Genomic DNA, 21,531 nt, shown 5'->3' with positions numbered 1-21,531 from the left:
AGAGACTATTTTCCATGAAAATGAAGAAAGTGTATAAGTTGGTTTATTAGTTATGTATAGTTCAATAAAAAACCCTAAAGCTTTTCCTGAAGTCAAGTTAATTTGTCATTCACCATTCTCAGAAGAAATAGGAAGTGGCTACATGCTAGAATGCAGTAATGTCAAAGGAACCTATCACCTTCTAACTCTGAGTTGTTTTCATTCCGGTGCCCACACCTGGGCATTGCCCACACTCTCACAAACACATCTCGTTTCAGCTTTCCTCCTTCAAGTATTCAGTATTCACCATTACAATATGTCCAATGATGCTTTTGTCTAATTAAGGTTACCATGGCATTACTTAGAGTTACAGGCAGTCTTCAGTACATTACATTCAGAAGGTGACTGTAAGGATTTTAATGGCATGTTCTGTAGATCTTTACACAAAAAGCTGGTTCCAGTTCCAGAACCTATTTTATTTTTCCATCTCCGAAAGAAACTCTTTCTCAATAAATAGAAACCAACTTCAGAAGCTGTTGGAGATCAGAACAATCCAAATACTGTCAGCTACGCTCTCCCATTTTGACTCTCTGCTTCTCATGCAGCCTTGCAAATTTAAAGCAAATGCTTCCGTCTCTCTCAGCTCTGCTGTTGACATTCTCTCAGCCTCTTTCCCTTGAACTCTAACGCCTGTGTGGTTCTTATGTCACTTCAGCGCTCTCAGCTTCCTGGGTGAAGTCCCAGGGAGCTCCTCTGGCTCCTTTCAGCTACTTCCCTCAGGCTAGCCCTGTGCTGTTCCATTCTTCAGTCACTTTGATAGGCGCCTCATGGATTTCCTCTGAGCTATCTATTTGAGGGGTTTTATACTCCCACTCATCACCATAGTATCTCGGCCTCTACCAAGTAATAAGCAACAGAAAAGTGCCTAGCAGACTAAATCCCCAACTCTCCCATCTTTCCTCACCCTCCCCAGTGCGTTACTAATGTGATTCTCCATTCTCCCTCTCAGACACTCTGTTCTTATAATGCCTGGGCCAGAGGAAGGGTCGCAACGCCCCAGCCGGACCATGCCACTGGCTTACTCTGAGCATTCCATCAGAGATCTCAAGGGTTCTTACCAATACCCAGGAATTACGACCCACAAAACCGTTTCTGTAAACTGAGGCAAGGAAAGGTCAAGGGCAAGTTTTCAAAAGTGGCCAGTGTCACACACTGAGGGCCTGGGCACACTCAGCTCCCATTGCTGCACAAGCTGTGGGTGCTCAGCCCCTCTGAATATCAGGTTTACGGCATTGCATATTGAACATCAAGAATTTGAAGCACACAGAGTCAGTGACTATTTTTAAAAGTTTGGGCCTAAGCAACTTGCCCAGAGGAAATCTATGGCAGAGCTGGGAATAGTCTTCTGGTCTCCTGAGTCCCAAGTCTAATTCCTAACCTTGAGTCTATACTTCCTTCTTTTTCTTCCGTCTCCCTTGCCCTTCCTCTTACCCTCTATGCAAGATTTTCTTGTCCCTAGTTAATCCTTTAGGCTCTAAACTATGCACTTTTCTTAGTTTGAAAATACTCAATGAGCATCAGATACAAATAAAATGGGCTTTATGGGGATGAGTTGGCTGTCACTCTAGCCTATGGCCTGGAATGGCAGCCGAAGCCCCTTAGTGCATCTTGCCCATGGCGTTAGGGCTAGCAGATCTGTGTAGCTACAGATCGCATGGATCCCATAGCTTGCCTGCATGTTTGGCATGGAGACCCCCCTCTGTGAGCCTTGGGGTGCAGCCCCATTCCAGGGCTAAAGTGGGGGTGGCGGAGCTGGCTTGGTCTTCCTCTGTCTGATTGAACCATTAGTTATTTTTATGCTAAGAATAATGCTCCAAGACACACTGCAGATAATGACCCTATACGTGTCACTACTTCTACACAGGAATCTCCCCTTGACTTCAGTGATCATCTGTAAAGAGTCCTACTATTAGAGTTTATGTTAAAATTATCTAAAACATGGGGTTAATGAAAAAGTTTCTACTGATCTGAGTATAATGCTTAAATTATCCAAAAGTAACAAGTTTGGTTTAAAAAGCCACAAAAAGCATATAGTACATAATCTGCAATATCCCAAATTAGGGTTAATACATTTAACAGTACAATTTAAATATCAGTATTCAAATACTGAGGTACATCACTCATGGGAAGTTATACTAAGGGCAGCTTGCAGAAAATAAATACAGTAATGAGTGTAGATTGTCCCTCAGTAGTTGAGAATTTAGTATAGTTGTCCCTAAATAAATACAGTCTATTAGAGAAGTATTTTGACCACTTTCCTGTCTTTGTTTCTCATTGGAACAGTAGCTCATTTCTTCTGGTGTTGCCGATGTCCAGTGATATGTTCTAAATAAATGTCCCTTGACTATCTATTCATATCTAACACCATGAGTCATTGCATCAGCCAGGTATAGCACGGACTGAGGCCTGGTCTATACTGCCGGTGAAATTCGGGGGCAGTCAATGGGAGTTACGCAAGCTATGCAGAGTAACTTGTGCAACTCCTGTCAACTTCATAACTTCTGTTTAGTGCGCCGTCTCCACTGTGCTGCACCGACGGGAAATGCGTACCCATTGATGCAGCGCTACACTATTTTTGGAGGTGGTTTTAATAGATCGACTTCCAGATTGATTGAGCAGGTCTTCTCTTCTGCTCAGTCAATCCACATAGATCGATCTGACGGTGGCGATTTTGCTGCCATCAGTGTAGACATACCCTGATTCTGCATTCCCGTAGCACTTGCTCATTACTGGAATCTCATGTGCCCAGGGCTCCAATGGTCAGCATGTGTGTTTGAACCTTGTAATCCCAGCTCTCAAGACATCAGCCAGGGAGGCATATTTCTCCATCTTTTGAGCCTGGGCATCACGGAAGGCTGTGGATCTGGTCTCAGAATGAACTGTGATGTCCAACATGAGGATCCTCTTCTGTTCCTCGTTAGTAAAGATGATGTCCGGTCGCAGTTGACCATCAGTTCCAGAGATGGTGGAGTTCATGGCAACATTCCCTACAGGTGGTGGGATGGCCTGGATTAGGTGGACTCGGATGGCATTGCAGCGCAGCTGCCAGGCTTTGGAGTGGGGCTTGCAGCTGCACAAGATGTGGGGTAGCATCTTGTTGGCATAGCTGCACTTTCTACATCGCTTATCCTGATTCCCCATTCAGTGAAATGCAATTGAGCCCGGCCCTGTGGATGAATCTTCAGTTGGAAAATTGGAGGAAGCTGCCCCTGGAGAGGAAGCGGCTGCTGGAGTCCCACATGCATGTCACTTTGAAGGCCTCACCCCGGCTCAGCTTCTGTTTCAGGTTTTCCACGTACTGCCAATGGATGGCATCCTTCAGGATCCTCTCCAGCTTAGTCCTTGTTCTCGGAGTGATGATTGTGTGCTCCATGTTCTTCACCTGTGGCACCAGGATTCCTAGTTCCTGACATTCTTCACACCACATCCAGTGACAGCTGATACACTTCTCCAGATGTTGTGCTGCGGGCATGAGTCCAAATTCAAACAACATCCTCACATCTCTTCCAAATTTGCCTTCCAGGGAGCCACTCAAATACGTGGCAACATCTGGACGGGAAGGGGCCCTGGTGATTAACTTCCTGATGACGTCATTCACAGCACTCGCCACGATGCACTTACCAGCACTTTGCACTTGCAATGGCAGGGCACTTCAGGCTGAAAGATCTTCATTGTGAGACTTTTCTTTAAAAGCTGATTGCTGTTGGCCTTTAGGCACATAGTAAAGCTCTCTCCATTTATATGGGCACTGGAGAAGGCTGGGGTGTGTGTGAGATGGAGATGTTGGAGATGTTTGGTTAGATTTTCGATAGGCTGCTTTTTAAGTTAGATGAGACTATCTGCTCATCTAAGACTGTTGCTTTTAATCCTGGATTGTGTTCTTAACTATTTGTCAGGACCCCTGGATTCTGCCATTGGCACCTCTCTCTTGTTTAAAGTGAAATAAACACAATAAAATGTCCACTTAATTATAAGTCTCTACTCTAATGACAAAAATACTTTTAGTGTGAGTTATGGAAACAAACAAAATGTATTTGTAAAATATAGAGGGGTTTTTTTTTTTTTTTTTTGGTTTAAAACTACATTTGATCAGAGAGATTTGAAATAAACTGTACAAAAATTACAGATAACATTGGGGAGAAAAAAACTTAAAAGGTCCACATCTGAAGCTGTCCGAATTTGGTATTGTAGCAGCACTTTATCAAGATAGGAAAGAAAAACAATTCATTTATGTATAAGTTATCAAATCCTTCTGGTAAGTGACACTCTGGAAACATTCAATAGCTTCGTAACCTGCTGATTTCACATTTTGCATTCAGGAAAGCTGTCTACATCAGCCCTTCTCATCAGAATAAGCTGGTTTCATAAAGAAGCTTTGGGTAGGTGTTATAAATGGCTACCCACAGGGTACAAGAGAGTTCTGTCTCTTTATTCTGTTGAAAAGATGACTCTCCGCTCTATGAACTAATAATATTTTCCTTTCCTTTACAACACTTTCAAATGAATTCATCATAGCACATTCTATGATTAGTTTCCTTTTCTTTGAAGTACTGGTTTATTCAGGTGGAATATTTTGGGGCTATTCTCGCTCTTAATCTCTCTAATATAATATCAACTAATTAAATTTAGAAGTGGATAAATTTTACCCAAAGGGTCTAATCTGATGTCACAACACCAGTCCTGGAATTGTGGGGCTCTCTTCCTCCTCACCCCACTTTCAAAATCCTTCATGTTCATGGGATCATTTATATTGTAATTTTCAGCTTCGCTTCCATCCAGTTTATTCTCTCTTTTCCATGTAATGTCTGATGATGAATTAAGATCAGGCATCCATGCTGCTATTATTAAATGTAATCAACAGCTTTGCTGCCATTGATCATCAGGCATTGTGGACTTGCCTCTGGCTCCTGAAGTGAGTAAACAAAGCTGCTTCATTCTTGTCTGTCAGATGCCCTACTTCAGAAAAGCATTTGCTTAATGCTTTCCTGAACTGGGATCAGAAATTACACTGGATAGTAGTGGGTAACTGCTTCTCTCCCACAGATCACATGTGGGAGGTGCCCCAGAGTGGCATTCTGTCTCCCTTTCTGTCTAACTTGTATATGGGACTGTCAGGAGCAGAGCTGGGTGGACAACAGTTTTCCTGTCCTGCAAAATTTTTTGAGATTTCAAAAATGTGTCCGTTTTGCACTGGATGAAACCAAGACCTTTCAAAGCTTTCATCAACAAACAAACAAAAAATCAGAATCAGGGTCTCGAACCTGGGTCTCCCGTCTACCAAGGGAGTACCCTAGCAACAAGTCAATTTAAGGGGTCTCTTGTGCTCAGCAATTCCATGCTGGGCCTGAGAAAATTTTCCTGACTAAAGTTTAATCACAATGGGTTTGTTCCCACAAAATGTTTTGGTCACAGCAAACAGATGTTTTTGGATTAAAATCTGTTTACTCAAAAATTGCCCTAGCAGTTTGAGTTTGGGAGGGAGGGGAGAGAGGGAATCTTTGAAGAAGATATTCTGGGGATGAGGTTATTGCTTTGATGTATGGCTAATTTAGCTATTTTTTCTTGTAGGTGATTCTTTTTATGCTGCTAGGTCTCCATTATGTGACAGTAAATCTAATCTAATTCAGTCTTAGGTGTCCAGAGCTTTTTGGTATGGGTGTTGCTGATCACAGTTAAATGGAGTCTCTTTTTCTCAATATCTGTCATTTGACTGCAGCCCAGTATATGGATTACAGTGTCAAACATTGTCTGATGATGCAGTTGAATACCGTGACCCATACCAAAAATCAGTTTTGTCACATGAGGCCCCTGAATAAATCACAAAATTTCACCCATTACATGAACAGGCGGGACTTAATTTCCACAGAGTATGAGGCTCTCTATTGCTTTAGTATTTTGTCGAAAGTTATCCCAGCAGCTACATGAGAGAAACAGCAGCAGAAACCACATTTCTGGGTGGGAAGCAAGGGAAGTAGATAGTGCTAGGAGATTGGATTCAAGTTGATTATATACCATGAAAAATAGCTCTATCTTCAAAATGCAGCCTTGTATTGAGTGGTTTTGCTAAGTACACAAGCTACTCAATCTCTGAGCCCATGTTTTATTGCAGGTACATCTCCAGAAACTCTTGTTAGAATTATAGCTCCATAAATCAGTTCCCTCTTAAATATATTGTATTTCATTTGTCTTGAAATAGGAACTGCAAGTTGACTGATAAATGAAATGCTGTCTGGTTTCACCCTAGTTGCTATAAAAGTCTCTATTCTTTGCTGAAATGTTATTTTCAGGTGTTACAATTGAGATGTAAAATTGATGTCTTGATCTTCTGTGGCCATTAAAGATACCAAGGCACTTTTCATAATAGCAGGGTGTTAAACTAACTGTCCTGGCTGAATTTCAAACCTAGACATGTTGCTCATCAACTATAGGTTTCCCCAAGGTTTCAACTGGACATGGTATTCTTCAATTCCTGTCCTAACTCGTTTAGTGTTGCTGTGCACTATTAAACAGCTACTACTTTTCAGTGATGGGTGACATGATCCCTATATTAGTGACTTGCCCACATCACAACAATGGTATGAGTTTTAATTCTTTTAATGCACTTTGAGATTCCCAGATGGGTCTTCTGTTGGCGAGACTGTGCTGTTAAGCATAGACCTATGTTGATGGTTCGCTGAGTTATATATCTATTTATCTATCTTGAAACGTCAATAAGATGAACTGTTTGTCAAACATCCTGAAACATTGACAAGACACCTCCCTTATGCAGTAGTTCTTTTAGAAGAGGACAGACGGACTATACAGGATTCAGGAAAGTTAAATACTGCTCTGTTTATAAGTGGGTTGACTAACCTGAGTTTTAGGAAGGCAGAATCTGAATGTTTGTATTTTAAAAGCACAGCACTGACAAACAACAAAAGAGTCATGGAAATTTTGGTTTGCATTATGTTTCTACAAAGAAGAAAGATCTTTCCTCTGAAAAAGGCTTATGCAACTGGTATCTATCATATGGGGGCTCATATTACTAGAGGCAGATGAATTTCTTTTGTATCACACCAGTGGGAACTTCACCTTTGACTATAATAGTGTTCAGTCTTTTCCTCACTGTTCAGTTGGTAACGTCTAAGTCACAAGTATGTTGTTTGTAGCTATTAAGCTGTAAGGCTTTTTTGAAAGCCATGCTTACACAGTTTGGTGCTCTGTCCCCTTCTCGTGGCTGGGCCTGCTGAGCCTGCTAATGGCTTTGAGCTAATCCACTGGGTGGTTGAGGCTCATGCTTTTAGATTCAGAGTTCTGGGATTTGATCCCCACTGATGACAACTCATCCAGGGAAGTGAGACCCATACTGAGATTGGGGAGTATATACATGTACATAGACATATTCTGTGGCCAAGTATTTCTGGATTAGTGGTTTTGGGCACCTATCTTGAGACACCTTAAAGGGAATTAATTTTCAGAAAATATCAGTCAAGGATTGGGGGCTCTGTTGTGCTAGGGACTGTAGAAGCAAGTAATAAGAAAACAGTCCCTGCCTCAGAGAATTCACAGTCTAGGTTTGCGACAAAATGCAGCAGAAGGAAGAAACATATGAATGGGGTGAAAGAATGAAGTAATAGTAAAACAAACGACCACTGTGACAGCTTTTAGCACAGCAGGTGCAGCAGAGAGGCCCTTCCCCCATGGGGACTGTGTTGTGGAGCTCATGTTTTCTTTGGTGCACCTGACCAGAATGTTTGAGCTCAGAAACTCAGGCTACCCCCTACAAAGGCACAGAGGATGTTTTTGTGGAGTTCTCACCCTGCACCCTTTCCCCTCACGTGTGTAGCCAGTCAAGTCTGGCCAGGATCCAGCCCTCCTTTTACATGTATGTCGAAATAACTAAGAAATGCTTCATACAATGGGCAACACTGGGTTTATACAAGGAATTGTGCAGCATTCGCTGCACCTATTGCAGTAAGGCTGCAATTCCACTCAGTGGCTATCCTGTCTTTGTTGAAACTTCTGCATTTAAAAAGTATCTACAGTCCCAAGATTCATATATGGTACTTTAGGGAATAATCTTGATGCAAACATCCATTTTTCTGAAGAGTTACAGGCTAAAATATATATAATGGTATCCTAACCCATACTGAATAAGACATCCTTGCTGTGTACTCAACCAACAAACAACATATTAGGAGATAATACAACATTACCTACCATAAATACCACGGGCTACAGTCTGCTCACTGAGCTGCATGACAGTTCTTTTCAAGGTTAGCTTTGCTTTCTCTTTGTATACAGAACCCGCTTTTACTGAGAATGCTGCTGCCGAGGTTGTGCTACATAGGGAGAGCTGACTAGATAGCAAGAGATGTGCCATGTGCATCAAAAAGGAGAGTTCATATTCCCCCTCCTGTGCTGGCCACCAAAAGGCAGGGAGAGTACTATTCCTCACAAATACTGATTAACTTGTGGCACTTTACAACCCCAGACGCTCCAAGTGGAGCTGAGAATGCTGCATTTTAAAAGCTTTAACAAAATTGATCAAATAAAATTACAATCTGCTTCCAAAGTCAATTTCAGTGAATATTAGCTATTTTGTATTATAGCAGAGGTGGGAGAACTTTGGAAAACTCAAAGGGCTATTGACTAGCCACTTCTTTTTTTAAAAAAAAGTTCTCTAAGGTCCCTGTTTTTTTCAGACATTATTAAAAACAAAAGGAGACAAAAGAAAGTATCAAACAAAACCAAACCCAGATATCATGGAGATGAGCATGGGATAAATACCTAGATAGAGGGAAGTTCTTTGTACTCAACAAAATGTGGAAAAAAATCTCAGTGAAGAGAGAGACATTGCCATTCTTTTATATCCAGTTCTATTTAACACGTCAAGCTAATATACTGAACCATTCCAATTATAAGAATGTCAAGTAGAGAGTAAGATGTAAATGGCCAAATGAATCCCCCTCATCAGCACCCCGCAACTACTGCTTTCTTCTTCAAGGCAGGAGAGGCCCCAAAATCAGAATGTCAAGCAAACATTAGTGAGCCACCACTAATGTCACTAGAAAACATTACAATTCCTACAGGAAATAAATAAGATATCTAACAGACTGGAGTGACTCGCCTTCTTTTGTGTTTGTGCAACAGTCACCATCTCAGCCAACACTCAGGAGACTGAACTGGGGACCTGCAGAGCTAGAAGTCTGAGTTGCTACAGTTTGAACAAATGAGCCAAGATTCCCTACCTGGAGCTGTAACAGACTCATATCCTCTGAGAGTAGGCACGGAATGGGACCAGTAACATACACTAACCCGTGGATTACATTTGTACAGCACCTAGCACATTGTGGGGACTACCAAAACTAACAATCCTACCAACTATTAATTATTCCTGGGATGGAAGAGGTACCAGGATGTCAGGCCCAGAGACTATCGTCTATCTGTACTCAGAAGTATGACACAGAAAGCTTCCTCAGAGTACACTGCCAGCATGCCTCACTCTTGACCCAAAGGGACTTCCTCTGCTGATGAGAGGGTACTTGAGTCTGAAATAGCAAATTTCAGTTCTGAGGCTGTTGTTTGAGATATGGACGCCTGTTCTCTAGAGAATGGTGAGGCTAGTGAACTGAGACCATCAACAGTCTTCTGATGGCAATATCTTGCAGTTGTTACATAGGTTGGTGCTAAACCAGTGTCAGAAGTAAAAGGCTCCACATTTCATTCCTCCCAGATCTGTTCAGTCTCCTGTGTGCTGACAAGATTTAAAGTAAAAATATTGCAAATGAATATCTGCCAATAACTTTAGAGGGAAAGCTGATAACTCAATACAAAGAGTTGACTCTGAGATAAAAATAAAATAAGTGTGTGAACATTTTTGTCAGTAGCTTGGGTCTGTTAAAGCTAATTGAATGACCAGCTACCATTTAAACTTTGCTACCTCCAAGATAATATTCAGGTATATCCATTATCCATTTTCTGGGAATGCCTGTAAGTAAAAGATAGCTCGGAAGTAAACCCATGTCTGGAATGGTGGCATCCCAAAGTCTTCAAGATGGCCCAGTCAAAATGGAGCTTCCATACAAAAGACTGAAGTTAGCATCATGAACAGCACAATGGGGACCCGTGGTTGGCCTCTAGTCATTAATACAATATAAATGTTAAAGTGAAACAACAACCACCACCACCACGGAAGAATCAGCCTTTAGGCTTTCTGTGAGAAGATGAAAAATGCTAATACTTGAGATCTATCCAACAAGACACAGACAATTTGAGACAATGCATACATTCCCCTGTCTTCTTGGTCCATTTTCATGCTAAAAGAAAGTCTCTGCTCACACTGAAGAGATCATTAAGACCTGATCCTGAGCAATTTAGAGCTTTTGATTTCCTACTGAACTTCATTTCAGAAACAGGTGCTTACTAGCAAAGAGAAAGAAGCAAGCTTGTTACATTCTGCAAAACCAGGGTTACAAATGATATAGCAAGGAGAAACATACTGTCCTTCTCCAGAACACAGAATATGTGAGGAAATTGTTAGAAATCCCCAGAGATCATCAGCAAAACAGCCCAGAAACCAAAGAAGAAGCCAGTTAAATAAAATAATCTAGGATGATTTGTAATGGTTCAAAATGTTATCCATGTAGTTAAAGTAATCGTTTGTAGTAGTCATTTCAAATATATGCGCTCTAGAGAACATATGCTACCGATTTCTGTTTAGTTCATTATCACTCTAATTAATATGCTAAATTCACTTTATTGCTTACAAAGGGGGAAAATTCACCATTCACGTCTGTATAGCAGAATCTCTACTTTGGCTTCCTGTGATTCTATAGAACTCTTTAACAGAGACTTTGGCTTTTGGGCTATAATGATAGGATTGAATTATTCTACCTTGATGAGACATTACATGCAATCCTTTTCACATTTTTCATTTTCTCAATTCTTCACTTCCTCTTTTCCAACTTGGCCTGTGGACAGGCCAATACTACTTACTTGCTTAAACGCTTATCTTGCTTTGTATTTGTTTCCAGTCCCTACATCACCTTAGAAATAATACTGACAATGGAAAGACAAGCATGTGTTCTAGCACCTGTTGAATACCAACCAGTTAACTATCATGTTCCCAGTTGATAAATCAATAAATAAAAAAAAAAAAGAAAAGCTTTAGAAGGCCAGTATTCATTCCCAGTATTGATTGTGGGCTACCAATTTATCCTGAAAGGTCTCTATTCTGTGTTGGTGAACATTGCCCTATTTCCATTGTGATTCTGATTTCACTAATAGTTTAATCAGATCTGAGTTTTGCATCACCGTTTTAAGCAATTCCCTTCCAGGAGGGAAAAAGTTACAGTCAGAATGAAACCATAGTGATGTAATGTCATCAAATGACATCAAATTACTTTCATTTCAGCTATGTTGTTATCTCTTGGTCTTTCCCAGTTTCATAGCATGATTTGAATCAAATGTTTTTAACAAACTTGTATTTTGTCATCAAACTAATGGGCTCAGTATAATGTAAATGCCTGGGTAGAAGAAGGAGCCTTATGCTCTGTGGTGAGGCTTTGCAAACTTTTCTGAGTATGGTGAACAGTTCTCTACCCTCCATTCTAGAAACAAAAATAGTGAGCTTGGAGCCGGACAACCAAAGCATTTCACTGGTATCTCCAGAGAAGGCTTCAAATTCCATCACCGAGGCAAAGATTTTTCTTTCAATTTGTACACTAAGATTATTTAAACTCAGACAGAATCTTGGGAAATAACAAGCAAAAAAATCAGACTTTGCAGTCTATAAAATCTACAGTCAGATTCTGATGCTGATTATACCAGTTACCTTCTGTAGTAACCCCACTAAAGGTCATGAGTTATGCTTGGTTTACACTGGTGTAAATGAAATGGGAATCTGGTCACCAACTTAGCCGTCCCAATGTTACAGTAGCTAACTTAGACTGGGCAATGCACCCTGCCATCGCTCATCAAATAGTTAAACTTCCCCTTCTCACAACCAAAAATATAGAACCAATGAAGTATTGTTTCTTATAGGAAGGTTGTCTTGCAATACAACTAGATGGATCAGAAGATGTAAATTGTTAATCACAGAAGTAACAACAGCCACCTGTAACATTATCTGCATTATCTATGCATGACACTGGGATTTCTTTTGACTCTTCTTGTTTTAAAAAGTTTTTACTGGAGACATTTCTCAGAATGTGGATGCCATCAGTGGTGAAAGAAAGGAACCAGTTTCCTGCTGAGCTTTCTAACTAAGAGAAAAAATATAGATCAGCAGCACCACAATGTGGCAGTTCTTAGTAATTGCTTGATGTCATTTGTTATGTGTTTGGGAGAAAAGAAAGGGTGAGAATAGTAAGACCAGACCTTGTAAAACCTAAGGGGAATCCTTTGAGATTACAGCAATCAGTGGATGCAAAGTTGTTAGTACCTAAAGAGGTTTGATCACAAATTAGGATGAATATATTTGCAGTTTGATGTGTGGTATTCCAGAGGAAAGTGAGTGGACCACATGTGAAGGGCCCTTAAATAAAGAAGTATCTGAACAGAGCAGGACAGTGTGCAACAAAAAAGTCTCATTGCAGGTTCTGCAGTGCTGGGACCTTCTGGTCTTCTGAAGTACTTTTACTTTGTACTGCCCAGATTGTGAACTGTCCCAGAGGCAGAGAGACCATAAAAAATGGATTTTTCAAAAAATCATCTCCCATCATTCATCTTTGTTTCCCTTGCTGTCTGAACAGTTTCAGTAGCAAAACTTCTTAGTTTAACTATTCATCTGAGCCTAGTTCCCATTATAATCAAAATCAGAAACACAGGCTTGTACATAACTTACTACATACTGGTGAGAAAGAAAACATAAACCCTAGTGTTATAAAGGGCTTACCATCAATCAAAAGGCCCCACCCCTTGACCTCCCAGGCCTGCCAACTTGTTAGGTTGATTCCATCCCATGACCCCTCAGGCCCTGCCCACCTGTCAGGTTGGCCCTGCTTCTCAGGCCCTGCCCACTCATCACCACAAGACGCATCCCCTGGGTTAAGATGGACACATGATCAGAAGCAAGGGAGTGGCATGTGACCCCTCTAAGAATTCCTCCCACTGCCCTCTACCAATCTGGGTGGGTTTCATTCCTGTAGAATCACCCACAGAGCAGATCTGATCAACTGGGAGAAGTTCCAGGGTCATACGACCCCTCTAAGAACTCCTCCCACTGCCCTCCACCAATTGGGATGGGTTTCATCCCTGTAGGACCTCCCTGAGGGTGGATTTGACCAATCAGGGGCAGGATCCAGGGCACTTTATATTGGCCATCTGGTCCACACAAAAATTTACAGAACCCTGCTTAGGAAAAAGGCTATATGTAAAAAATCTGTAAGAAATCTAAAAGGATTAAGTTAGAGAATGGTGAGGGGACAAACATGTGATATAAAACTTGATAGTTGTAAATAAAAATCTCTATTAAAAAGGGCTTTGTGACTATCTGTGCTTTTGTTAGAAGCTCTGTGTGGCCCTTAAATAAGATAAAAGTTTTGATGGAACATCTTGATTTGCTTTCAAGGGGCTATATGTCTTCTAAATAAAAACAGTTTGTGAGAACCCAACTATTGTGCCTTTGTGTAAAGAACTATTTACAGCAGAAAGTTGAAATGTGTGTATTAGAATTCTGTGGAAAACAAAAACAACAAAAATCTGTTCAATATAAAGCAAAAAAACTCCTATATTCTGTATAAAGCAGGGATGTTTAAGACGTGTTTGAATAAAATAGAATTGACTCATCCTATTGAACTGATGGTTTAACCACACCCTCACTGAAATAGCAGGGGTGACTATTGCCTTCAGTGAGTCTCTAGGTCTAGGTCTAGATGTGATTATCCACCAGGGTGTCCCATTTTCTAATTCATGAAAACTGGACACGAGTGCAGGAACCTCCCTCTTCCCCCTGCTCTGCCTCTTTCCCCGAGGCCCTGCCCCTGCCCCACCCCTTTCCCCGAGGCCACATCCCTGCTCCTCTTCCCCCCACCATCACTCTCTGCTCTCTCCATCTCCCTCTCCCTGCCAGTTAAGCAGGGCTCTAAAGGTGTGTGTGGAGTGACTGGGGTAGAGCAGGGGGAGGGGAAAGTCATGCTCCGGGGGAGGGGAGTGACTGGGGAAGAAGGGGAGAGGGAAAGCTGCGCACCATGTGCGGAGGGGTGACTGGGGCAAGACAGGGAAGGTGACCCATGACTGGGGCAGGACGGGGGAGCTGCCAGTACCTCTCTCCACTGGAGCCGTTCCTGAGTGCTTCTCCAGTCTCCAGCAGCAGCTGCTGCTCTTTCCGCCCTATTATCCACCCTTGTTTCCATCAAGGTTAAAGGTTTTAGTGACCAATAATTAAGTTTGATGGGTGTACACCACAGTAGGGGAGCTCTAATTAATATTAAATGAAATAAAACTCCAGGAGTTTGTTGAAAGCTATGGGTCAGTCTTTCTAGCAACTCAAAGTCATTAACAGTTTAAAATAATATATTTATAAAAATAAAGAAGGATCTAATTCAAAACTGAAATGTTTCAAGGGTTCACAAACCTGCACCATGCTTTGATGAAATAAGAATTTGCCGCAAGAACAATCAAACATTTAAAAGCTATGGATATTTGCAGGGTGTTTACTATGGTTGTGCTACATCCATTTTATTTAAAAAAACTTTAAGCATGAAAGAAACATGTTTAAAATAAAAAAACTCACGAAGATATTAATTGATATCTGCAAGGTCACACTCCCCTTCCCCCCGTCAGGAGAAGTTACAGTAACTTTAAGGATTGTTGTGTATGGTGATTTACTGTTTAATACTGTAGAAGGCCCTACAGTGCTCTGTTTTTTCATTGAAACAGGAAAATGTATTTTAACTAAAAATTAGCCAAAAACATCCCAGTTGTGCATAGAATTTAGTTTTCACCTTCTCAGATTACAAGAGGTACATTTGGGAGGGGTGCCTCCATTTCTTATGTACCCATTAATAAAGAATTGTAGTGATCAAATAAACCTGCTAACTAGAAACTTTGAAGTTTGTTTGAAACTATGGAATGGTATAAAAATCTCAGCTTTTTGGGGACTGTCCTCTTATAACAGAAACTATCTTGAACAGAATAGCTGCTGGACTGCAAGATGAGTTATGTTGCTTGTTTTTTAACTCTGAAAATATATATTATATAATGTTACTCTTTTCTCCATGCTGTCCTTACTAATAATGATGCATGTCTTTTTTACAGTGTGATCTGTTTAGCATGGAAACAGCAACGTCAAGCTGTATTTCACCGGGGTGCATTTTTAACTATGGTTGTCTTAATACTGTTTAATAAAAGTTAAAATAAATAAATAAAACAGGTATTAAACAGAGGTTTTAATGTTTAAATTGTTTAGAGGTTTGATGCATGTGAGGAATAATACTAACTAAAATTTTGCTTGTTCTTTAGCCCAAAGGCCCAGATACACATGGGGGAAAACAGAATAATCATCTACCAGCAGCATTTCTTTACCCTGTAGTGGAAGGCAAATTTCTGCAATTGGCTTTTGAATGCATGTGTCTTTTAAAATGGTTAAAAAGTTGGCTTTAATGTTTAAATTGTGAGTTAGAGGCCTATGCAAGATATAGGTGTGGTTTTACTGAAAAGTATTTTGTTACAAACTGTTGGTTTGCTGTGTTTAGAAAGACTGGGTTTTTTATTCTGTGCAAAATGTGTTTTAAAATGATTTAAAAAAAAGTTGGTTTTAATGTTTAAATTGTTGTTGGTGAGTTGGGGGTCTTTGCAGGACATAGTTGTAGTGGTGGGATTTAAAAAGTCTTTTGTTGCACGCTTTGTTTTTAGATGCGTGGTGGAAATGTATGCTTGCATTAAAAATGTCTAGGTTTTGGATAAACATTAGTGATAGAAATAAATCAAACCTTATGGTTTTTGTACAGCCTGAAATTGATTTTTTTTTAAAGCTATGACTTTTTAAATAGTGAGTGTTTTGTTTTTAAAAGGTTACAAGACTGTTTCATGCGTTTGGTAATGTTGTCTGCTTCACAGTATGGTCAGAACATGAAAGACTCTAAGACCAGAGGGTAAATAAGTTCAAAAGAAAAATGAAAGAGACAGCTGAGAAGGAAAATTCACAAGTGTCAACAGCTGACGGATGAAGCCCAGTAAATATATTTTGCTTATTTGTCTGGTTGTTTATGTGGTTTTGTATTTTAAGCAAATACATAGTGTGAGTAAGAGAGATTGTAGAGTTAAGTTTTGTGGTTCACCTTGTCTGCCAGTGACTTCCACAAGCTGTGGTCTCCTTCCTGCATGTGGGCAGACAATGAGAGGCCATCATGCTCGTCCATCTTCCTCACAAGCACTTGGGTTGCAGGGCTGGGTTCCAGTGTATCCCTCAACGGCTGAGCCAAAGGGCTCCCCTTGGCTGCTCCCTCCTTCTTGAAACTGTCGCTGATGTAGCACTTTCTCTGCAGGCAGCAGAAGGTCCTCAGAGCTAAAGCAAATTCTGAAGGTCTCAGGGGGGTGGTGAAGGAGTCCAGGTTTCCTCTCAGTGTTTCGATGATTTTTAAAACATGCATTCTTGAAATGAGATGGCCTCTTCCATGTGGCACTGGGACTTCCAGGGGCAGTGCTGCTGGCCAGCCAACTGTCGAGCTCCAGAGACTGAGGGGTTCTGGCCTAGACCCACGTGCTACACCTATTCCTATTGGTTCACGTTTCCCTTCTGGAATGGCCTAAGGGGAGGGCTGAAGCCCACCCCAATTAGTAGAGGGCGGTGGGAGAAGTTCTTAGAGGTGTCACATGGCCCTCTTCTGGGTGGGTCACTTCATCCTGGCACGTGCCCTTTTTGGTCAAATCCCCTCTTGTGGCGGTCCTATGGGTCTGAAAACTACTCTGATGGGGAAGCATTCTCAGAGGGGAGGGGGGTCACATTACCCTCTTTCAGGTGGGTCACCTGCCCTGGAACCTGCCCCCAATTGATAAAATCCACTCTTGGGGAGATCCTATGGGGATGAAACCCACCTTGATTGGTGGAAGATGGTAGGAGGAATTCTTATAGTGGTCACATGACCCATTTCCAGATGGGTCACCCGCTCCAGAACTTCTCCCAATTGATCAAATCTGCTGTTGGGGCAGAGCTATGTGGGTGAAACCAATCTGGATTGGTAGAGGGCTGTGGGAGGAATTCTTAGAGGGGTCACATGCCACTCCCTTGCTTCTGGTCATATATCCATCTTGACTCTGGAAGTAATACTCCAGGTGGGTAGTGCGAGGGGCCTGATAGGTGGGAACAACTTGACAGGTGGGCTGGTCCTGAGGGATCAAGGGGTGGAGTCTGCCCATCACCTGGGTGTGGGCCTTGTCTAGAACCAGGCTTTACTTGTCCAATAAAGTCAAAATCACTGATAGTTATTGCAGTCCATATGACAATGCAGAGAATTTTCTGAGACCCCACTGGACAGGCTGTGAAGCAATGTGGCTTATTCTTATTATTCTCATTAGTTGTATATAGCTACACTTCTCTCTCTCTCTTTCACCTCATCCATTGTAAAAATAACTTCCCTGGACTCTACATTAATGTCCCAAAGCTCTGCAGTAGTCTTACTGCAAGATGTGTGCATGAGTCTGTTAACATACAAGGTGGATCTGAGACATTTTTACTAAGCGATGAATAGCTCAACTATGTCAGCTCTGTCTCAAGAGAAGGCCCCCCTCCCTGCCTCTTTTGCTCACCCAGGGGATGGAGAAGGGGAACAGGCCCTGAACACTAAGAAGCATGTAGTTTTCAATTTTCTCTGACCTGCAGGCAGGAAGTAGTGCTTGGTACAGCTCCTTGTGGCCTCTACCTACCCTTTGCACATGTGAGAGCACAAATAGATCAAATAGTTCTGCACAGAATGTATGCAAAGCACAGTAATCTTGCTTTCATTTTTATATAAGATGAGATTTCTCTCTTCTAGGTTTATATGCCACTCCCACCAAAGCAGTGTTTGTTCGAGCCTATCTATAATGGGAACTGCTTAGCAAAGCTCCGTGTAGTCTACTCAGAAAGAACCCCCCAAATTCTAGACTTTTAAGATGTGATTTTGAAAAGTGCCTAAGTCAATTGGGGAAGTCAGCACCACGTGTGCTTCTAAATCACTCAGGTGCTTTTGAAAATCCAACCCTTTTGTTTCATGTCAGATTTCAATTTGATCGGTCTTATATCGAGATGAACAGCTCATTAACTTGTTTTTCAATGGAACTTACACCTGTCAGAGACTCTATTTTGAAACATGGTCTATGCAGTTGCAACCAATGCTTACCTTTAAACAGTAAACAGTAACACTGCTGAGATAAAGCCATACCACAAAACCCAATCACCACGGCAAAAGGCTCTTTCAATCCCAAGTGCTGTTGACCAAATAACCACAGGTGGGCGTTCCCACCCTACTGACAGACATCAAATAATTCTGGTGGTGTTGTGGTGTTTAGTATAGTGTCATAGTGTCACTGTGCTTGAGAGAATTAAATCCAAAATCCAGAAGGGAGTTAGATTTTATATTGCACAATTCATCTGTCATGCTCCATTCTCTATACAGAAGGCCAAATAAAGGTGAACTGGATCCCCAGGTATATCCCTGCAGGGTGGCTTCAGACAGTCTCCATTCAAGCTGAGGCTGGACTGGTGGCTTGTCCTCTCCCACTCCAGCAGTGGCAGGGCTCTGAATGGTTACAGGTCAGCCTTCTCAGAGCTGTGGCAGCACCAGGGAGTCCTTCCAGAGCTACAGGAGGCAGGGGCAGGCAGCTTCCTCCACCATTATGATGGCTACAGCTCTTCCCTTTCCTGGAGGCTGTCTGCAGACTCAGGCAGGAGTCACTGCAGCAGGACACATTTTCAAGTTTTTCTTCCCAAAAATGAAGGGAAGAAAGATGATTTATTTATTTATTTTTTAAAAAAGGAAAGCTTAGATTTGGATATCACGTGACTCTGGGAGGCAGATCCTTAGGCATGTAGCAACTGTGCTTTAATCCAGCCTGTCTATACATTAACTACTTAGTGTAGGATATGGACCAAGCTTTTCCTTCCTTGGGTCTGTGTCAGACATCAGTGACTGAAATATTCTGAAGGAGTTAATCTGACACTTTTGAGTGACTGATTCATAGGGCATCTGAGCTAGATAGAATTTACTGAGAAGAAAAGCCACACACATCCCTCCACCAAACCAACTCATCGTATCTGTTCTGCAGACAAGTGTTTGCCCTGCTGCTGAGCTGAGCTGAGCCCTGATTGCTTCCATTACCCTTGTGATGGCGAGAGAACTGCAGTGTCCCACAGAGCTGGAAGAAAAATCAGAGTAATAACAAGAAAGCAAGACACCAAACGAACAAATGAGCTGCATTTCAGGCCAGAAGCTCTGTCTCCTTTCCTGATTGTTTACATGCTCAATGGGGAGGAGAGGAGAAGAGAGAAGTGTTGAAAGCCACAACAAAACATTAAAAATAGCACAGAAGTCATTCCCCTGCACCGTTAGTTAAAGAAGAAAAAAAAAAAAGGCAGCAGAGAGGAGATTTTGTGCTCCAACCCTAAGGGGGTGGCAGAGAGGCTCCAGAATACAGGCCAATTATTGAAGCAGAGAATGAGGAGCAGCAGGAGAAAATAGGATATAAATTACATAGACAGATACTGGTATCTCCACACAAAGGATCACAAAATGCTTCACGTGAGAGAAGATTTTACACAGCTGTGGGCAGTTGTCCATTTAAAGGCAGAAGCAGAGAACTGGGACGTGAGGTTCAGGTAAAAAGAACAGAATGCTGAAATGTAAATATTTATAACTTGGTTAAAAGATGAATAAAGGGTATATGATAGATAACTTGCTGCTAGTAGGGAGAGGAACTGTTTAGGGTAGTAACATAGCTATAAAAGGAATGATGCAATTTAACTGAGAGAAGAATATAAGCTGAATATCAGAAGCAAAATCCTTACAGTGAGTTCTGTTAGGTTGTGCTACCACCATTTGAGTCATTTGAAATTAGACAGGACAAAACATAGGAGAAAACCCTATAAAGAACAATCTTGTATTAGAAGAGGAATGGATGAGATAATTTCCCAGTTGAGCTGTGTGTGTCATATTCTATTATTTAGAAGCAGTGAAGTTGCAAGTAAGGATTTTCCAGATTATTTATAACTGGGGAGAATGGAAAGATGCAGTAATGGGGAAGGGACAAATGGGGTTTAAATCAATGGTACGGTTATGTTTTAAGGTAAGATTTGAAGACAGGATGTGACTTAGTAGTTCAGAAGAAGTGGAAAATTTCCAATGAGATGAGTCAATGCACCGGAAAGAGGGTACCTATGGTGTGTGGAGAAGCACAAGAGGAAGCCAAGATGGGAGAGATGGACTGGAACAAGCTGTTGGAGTAATACATGGATAGATGAATGGAATGTGTCCCTGAAGAATTAAAAAAAAAAAAATGACAGGGGAATGAGCTGCTGGGCCTGATGTAAGATGGAAAAAGGAAACACGTGTACGTGACCAAAAATAGCTATAGAAATAGAAAACGTGCTGTGGAAACAAATTGCTTTTACCAGATGTCAGCTGGAACCAGCATTAGCTTTTCTGAGTAAAACTCAGAATTCTAATCCAAATACTCCATGAAGTGGGTAAGTATTAGGCCCATTTTACAGAGGAAGAAAAAAAAGGCAGGAAGGTTAAAGGCAATAAGAGAGTTTGTACAGGATTGGATTAGAATATAGGAGCCCCTTGCTTTCAGTCCTGTGCTTTGCTACTGAGACTAGGCTGCCTCTGATGTTAGCAAGCTATACCACTGGTGGTCAGAGGCTGCACTGACTCCTCATCACAGGAGCTGGCTCAACTACCATTAACCAGTGTCCCTCTAAAAGGTGCCTGGTAATGGTGCTAGGAGAAAAAAGCACTTTTTGAGAAAGGAGGGGAGTAAATTATCGGTTAAAGAGTATTCACCCAATACAACATGTGATGAATTTTGGCTTTGCAAAGTACATACAAGCCAGTCCTGTTTATAAATTATTTGGTATTTGGTAACATTCAAAGAGCATTCCAAGAGAACCAAGGTCAGTCGATGGAATATCTGCACAGTGTCTGAATTGGTCACCCAAGTATGTCAATGGGTAGAGTACACTAACTCCATTAGTTTGTAAATTCAGGAATGATAACTATTTTTTAAATCCCGCTCCCATCCCACCCCGCAATACACTCTGCCACCTGCTCCCAAGTTGTTTCTTGCATTTTTATCCTGCTACCACCCGCAAAATCCTTTGATACCGCAAATCCCTCACAAGTGAGATTCCCCCACCCTACTTAAGAAAGTAAGTTAATATATATATATATTCATATAAACTGAATTCAGACATAATTTTTGCCACAAAAAGAATAAAACAAATTTTGCTTAAACTATTTAATGATTTAGTGTTTTCCCACAAATTATCACAGTCTGGTTTTTTGTTTTTTTTTGCCCACCCAATCCTGCCTG

The 21,531-nt window shown here is 41.4% G+C and overlaps 1 long non-coding RNA gene across 1 annotated transcript in view; it reads right to left on the bottom strand.

The window, feature by feature from the left end:
- Positions 1 to 18,555: 18,555 nt before the first annotated feature.
- Positions 18,556 to 21,531, bottom strand: part of LOC137154097 (uncharacterized) — a 35,998-nt gene continuing 33,022 nt past the window's right edge. Inside the window, exon 2 of the long non-coding RNA XR_010920069.1 lies at positions 18,556 to 18,923. This is a non-coding gene — a long non-coding RNA (uncharacterized lncRNA). The remainder of the gene's footprint in view (positions 18,924 to 21,531) is intronic.

The sequence above is a fragment of the Emydura macquarii genome, unplaced genomic scaffold, assembly GCF_026122565.2.
Source record: "Emydura macquarii macquarii isolate MOO-44397 ecotype Brisbane River unplaced genomic scaffold, CSIRO-AGI_Emac_v2 contig_1253, whole genome shotgun sequence".
Taxonomy (NCBI): domain Eukaryota; kingdom Metazoa; phylum Chordata; order Testudines; family Chelidae; genus Emydura; species Emydura macquarii.
Note: the sequence above shows the minus strand (reverse complement) of the source record. Positions and strands in the feature narration are given on the sequence as shown.